Below are 5,556 nucleotides of genomic sequence, written 5' to 3' on the forward strand. Positions count from 1 at the left end.
TCCTAAAATTCAACTTTAAGGAAATTGAACAAAGTTAGGTCCCACCAAGCTTTGAAATCAGATTACTGGATTCAAAGTCCAAAGTGCTCACCATTACACCATGGAACCCATTATTAGAGAGTCTTCCTCTACTCAATATTGCTGATCTTTGAAATACTGAATGTTCTCCTGTTTTAGGTACATTTGGCATTTTTGTGTTTGCTGATGCTTTTATGTTTGGCCGGTTTGCTCAGTTGGTTAGAGCGTGGTGCTAATAACGCCAAGGTCATGGGTTTGATCCCCATATGGGCCATGTGCTTTTTCTTGTTGGCAAGAAATGCCAAGAAGGGATTTTATCCAGCGGCAAAGTGCATGAAGTGTGGGATGAATGCATTGGCTACAGTTAGCAGCCCTTGAAACTTGCTAGAGAACATCATAGACACATACAAAACAGAGAATTTTTAAATCCATGTTAGGAAAAAACAAAAATGTCATCCTTTGGCTGATGCAGCATTTCTCTATATGGCATACATAGAAAACTTTTTCTCAAATATAGCAATATGGCAAATCTAAGAAATGCTGTGGCAAATTAATCAATCAGGACATTTATTTGGTGATTGAATCTACTATGGGGGACTAAGTTTTATGACGAGAAGAAGAACAGACCTTTACTCTCATTAGTGCACACTGAAGAAGAAAATTCTTAAAACCAGAATATCTTAAAACCATAGCACAAGTGATGGATCACTGCATTCTTATTGCAACTTTTCCTATTTCCAAATGTTTGACAAACATCTCTCCAGTTGAAAACTGATTTGAAACAGCTTCAAAATTAGTTTGGAGTAAAAAAACCACTGAAGATGATGGGATTTATACAAAGTTTAAATATAGATAAGCTATCCTAAAATTCAACTTTAAGGAAATTGAACAAAGTTAGGTCCCACCAAGATTTGAAATCAGATTACTGGATTCAAAGTCTAAAGTGCTCACCATTACACCATGGAACCCATTATTAGAGAGTCTTCCTCTACTCAATATTGCTGATCTTTGAAATACTGAATGCTCTCCTGTTTTAGGTACATTTGGCATTTTTGTGTTTGCTGATGTTTTTATGTTTGGCCTGTTTGCTCAGTTGGTTAGAGCGTGGTGCTAATAATGCCAAGGTCATGGGTTTGATCCCCATATGGGCCATGTGCTTTTTCTTGTTGGCAAGAAATGCCAAGAAGGGATTTTATCCAGCGGCAAAGTGCATGAAGTGTGGGATGAATGCATTGGCTACAGTTAGCAGCCCTTGAAACTTGCTAGAGAACATCATAGACACATACAAAACAGAGAATTTTTAAATCCATGTTAGGAATAAACAAAAATGTCATCCTTTGGCTGATGCAGCATTTCTCTATATGGCATACATAGAAAACTTTTTCTCAAATATAGCAATATGGCAAATCTAAGAAATGCTAAGGCTAATTAATCAATCAGGACATTTATTTGGTGATTGAATCTACTATGGGGGACTAAGTTTTAAGAAGAGAAGAAGAACAGACCTTTACTCTCATTAGTGCACACTGAAGAAGAAAATTCTTAAAACCAGAATATCTTAAAACCATAGCACAAGTGATGGATCACTGCATTCTTATTGCAACTTTTCCTATTTCCAAATGTTTGACAAACATCTCTCCAGTTGAAAACTGATTTGAAACAGCTTCAAAATTAGTTTGGAGTAAAAAAACCACTGAAGATGATGGGATTTATACAAAGTTTAAATATAGATAAGCTATCCTAAAATTCAACTTTAAGGAAATTGAACAAAGTTAGGTCCCACCAAGATTTGAAATCAGATTACTGGATTCAAAGTCCAAAGTGCTCACCATTACACCATGGAACCCATTATTAGAGAGTCTTCCTCTACTCAATATTGCTGATCTTTGAAATACTGAATGTTCTCCTGTTTTAGGTACATTTGGCATTTTTGTGTTTGCTGATGCTTTTATGTTTGGCCGGTTTGCTCAGTTGGTTAGAGCGTGGTGCTAATAACGCCAAGGTCATGGGTTTGATCCCCATATGGGCCATGTGCTTTTTCTTGTTGGCAAGAAATGCCAAGAAGGGATTTTATCCAGCGGCAAAGTGCATGAAGTGTGGGATGAATGCATTGGCTACAGTTAGCAGCCCTTGAAACTTGCTAGAGAACATCATAGACACATACAAAACAGAGAATTTTTAAATCCATGTTAGGAATAAACAAAAATGTCATCCTTTGGCTGATGCAGCATTTCTCTATATGGCATACATAGAAAACTTTTTCTCAAATATAGCAATATGGCAAATCTAAGAAATGCTGTGGCAAATTAATCAATCAGGACATTTATTTGGTGATTGAATCTACTATGGGGGACTAAGTTTTATGACGAGAAGAAGAACAGACCTTTACTCTCATTAGTGCACACTGAAGAAGAAAATTCTTAAAACAAGAATATCTTAAAACCATAGCACAAGTGATGGATCACTGCATTCTTATTGCAACTTTTCCTAATTCCAAATGTTTGACAAACATCTCTCCAGTTGAAAACTGATTTGAAACAGCTTCAAAATTAGTTTGCAGTAAAAAAAACCACTGAAGATGATGGGATTTATACAAAGTTTAAATATAGATAAGCTATCCTAAAATTCAACTTTAAGGAAATTGAACAAAGTTAGGTCCCACCAAGCTTTGAAATCAGATTACTGGATTCAAAGTCCAAAGTGCTCACCATTACACCATGGAACCCATTATTAGAGAGTCTTCCTCTACTCAATATTGCTGATCTTTGAAATACTGAATGTTCTCCTGTTTTAGGTACATTTGGCATTTTTGTGTTTGCTGATGCTTTTATGTTTGGCCGGTTTGCTCAGTTGGTTAGAGCGTGGTGCTAATAACGCCAAGGTCATGGGTTTGATCCCCATATGGGCCATGTGCTTTTTCTTGTTGGCAAGAAATGCCAAGAAGGGATTTTATCCAGCGGCAAAGTGCATGAAGTGTGGGATGAATGCATTGGCTACAGTTAGCAGCCCTTGAAACTTGCTAGAGAACATCATAGACACATACAAAACAGAGAATTTTTAAATCCATGTTAGGAAAAAACAAAAATGTCATCCTTTGGCTGATGCAGCATTTCTCTATATGGCATACATAGAAAACTTTTTCTCAAATATAGCAATATGGCAAATCTAAGAAATGCTGTGGCAAATTAATCAATCAGGACATTTATTTGGTGATTGAATCTACTATGGGGGACTAAGTTTTATGACGAGAAGAAGAACAGACCTTTACTCTCATTAGTGCACACTGAAGAAGAAAATTCTTAAAACCAGAATATCTTAAAACCATAGCACAAGTGATGGATCACTGCATTCTTATTGCAACTTTTCCTAATTCCAAATGTTTGACAAACATCTCTCCAGTTGAAAACTGATTTGAAACAGCTTCAAAATTAGTTTGCAGTAAAAAAAACCACTGAAGATGATGGGATTTATACAAAGTTTAAATATAGATAAGCTATCCTAAAATTCAACTTTAAGGAAATTGAACAAAGTTAGGTACCACCAAGATTTGAAATCAGATTACTGGATTCAAAGTCCAAAGTGCTCACCATTACACCATGGAACCCATTATTAGAGAGTCTTCCTCTACTCAATATTGCTGATCTTTGAAATACTGAATGTTCTCCTGTTTTAGGTACATTTGGCATTTTTGTGTTTGCTGATGCTTTTATGTTTGGCCGGTTAGCTCAGTTGGTTAGAGCGTGGTGCTAATAACACCAAGGTCATGTGTTCGATCCCCATACAGGCCATGTGCTTTTTCTTGTTGTCCTACAAGAAATGCCAAGAAGGGATTTTATCCAGCGGCAAAGTGCATGAAGTGTGGGATGAATGCATTGGCTACAGTTAGCAGCCCTTGAAACTTGCTAGAGAACATCATAGACACATACAAAACAGAGAATTTTTAAATCCATGTTAGGAATAAACAAAAATGTCATCCTTTGGCTGATGCAGCATTTCTCTATATGGCATACATAGAAAACTTTTTCTCAAATATAGCAATATGGCAAATCTAAGAAATGCTAAGGCTAATTAATCAATCAGGACATTTATTTGGTGATTGAATCTACTATGGGGGACTAAGTTTTAAGACGAGAAGAAGAACAGACCTTTACTCTCATTAGTGCACACTGAAGAAGAAAATTCTTAAAACCAGAATATCTTAAAACCATAGCACAAGTGATGGATCACTGCATTCTTATTGCAACTTTTCCTATTTCCAAATGTTTGACAAACATCTCTCCAGTTGAAAACTGATTTGAAACAGCTTCAAAATTAGTTTGGAGTAAAAAAACCACTGAAGATGATGGGATTTATACAAAGTTTAAATATAGATAAGCTATCCTAAAATTCAACTTTAAGGAAATTGAACAAAGTTAGGTCCCACCAAGATTTGAAATCAGATTACTGGATTCAAAGTCCAAAGTGCTCACCATTACACCATGGAACCCATTATTAGAGAGTCTTCCTCTACTCAATATTGCTGATCTTTGAAATACTGAATGCTCTCCTGTTTTAGGTACATTTGGCATTTTTGTGTTTGCTGATGCTTTTATGTTTGGCCGGTTTGCTCAGTTGGTTAGAGCGTGGTGCTAATAACGCCAAGGTCATGGGTTTGATCCCCATATGGGCCATGTGCTTTTTCTTGTTGGCAAGAAATGCCAAGAAGGGATTTTATCCAGCGGCAAAGTGCATGAAGTGTGGGATGAATGCATTGGCTACAGTTAGCAGCCCTTGAAACTTGCTAGAGAACATCATAGACACATACAAAACAGAGAATTTTTAAATCCATGTTAGGAATAAACAAAAATGTCATCCTTTGGCTGATGCAGCATTTCTCTATATGGCATACATAGAAAACTTTTTCTCAAATATAGCAATATGGCAAATCTAAGAAATGCTAAGGCTAATTAATCAATCAGGACATTTATTTGGTGATTGAATCTACTATGGGGGACTAAGTTTTAAGAAGAGAAGAAGAACAGACCTTTACTCTCATTAGTGCACACTGAAGAAGAAAATTCTTAAAACCAGAATATCTTAAAACCATAGCACAAGTGATGGATCACTGCATTCTTATTGCAACTTTTCCTAATTCCAAATGTTTGACAAACATCTCTCCAGTTGAAAACTGATTTGAAACAGCTTCAAAATTAGTTTGCAGTAAAAAAACCACTGAAGATGATGGGATTTATACAAAGTTTAAATATAGATAAGCTATCCTAAAATTCAACTTTAAGGAAATTGAACAAAGTTAGGTACCACCAAGATTTGAAATCAGATTACAGGATTCAAAGTCCAAAGTGCTCACCATTACACCATGGAACCCATTATTAGAGAGTCTTCCTCTACTCAATATTGAAATACTGAATGTTCTCCTGTTTTAGGTACATTTGGCATTTTTGTGTTTGCTGATGCTTTTATGTTTGGCCGGTTAGCTCAGTTGGTTAGAGCGTGGTGCTAATAACGCCAAGGTCATGTGTTCGATCCCCATACGGGCCA

The 5,556-nt window shown here is 36.2% G+C and overlaps 1 non-coding gene across 1 annotated transcript; it reads left to right on the forward strand.

The window, feature by feature from the left end:
* The first annotated feature begins 5,482 nt into the window (after positions 1 to 5,482).
* TRNAI-AAU (transfer RNA isoleucine (anticodon AAU)) lies at positions 5,483 to 5,556 on the forward strand. Its single transcript has one exon. It is a non-coding gene; the product is annotated as a tRNA-Ile (tRNA).

The sequence above is a fragment of the Taudactylus pleione genome, unplaced genomic scaffold (genome assembly GCF_031769625.1).
Source record: "Taudactylus pleione unplaced genomic scaffold, aTauple2 ptg000085l, whole genome shotgun sequence".
NCBI classification, from domain to species: Eukaryota; Metazoa; Chordata; class Amphibia; order Anura; family Myobatrachidae; genus Taudactylus; species Taudactylus pleione.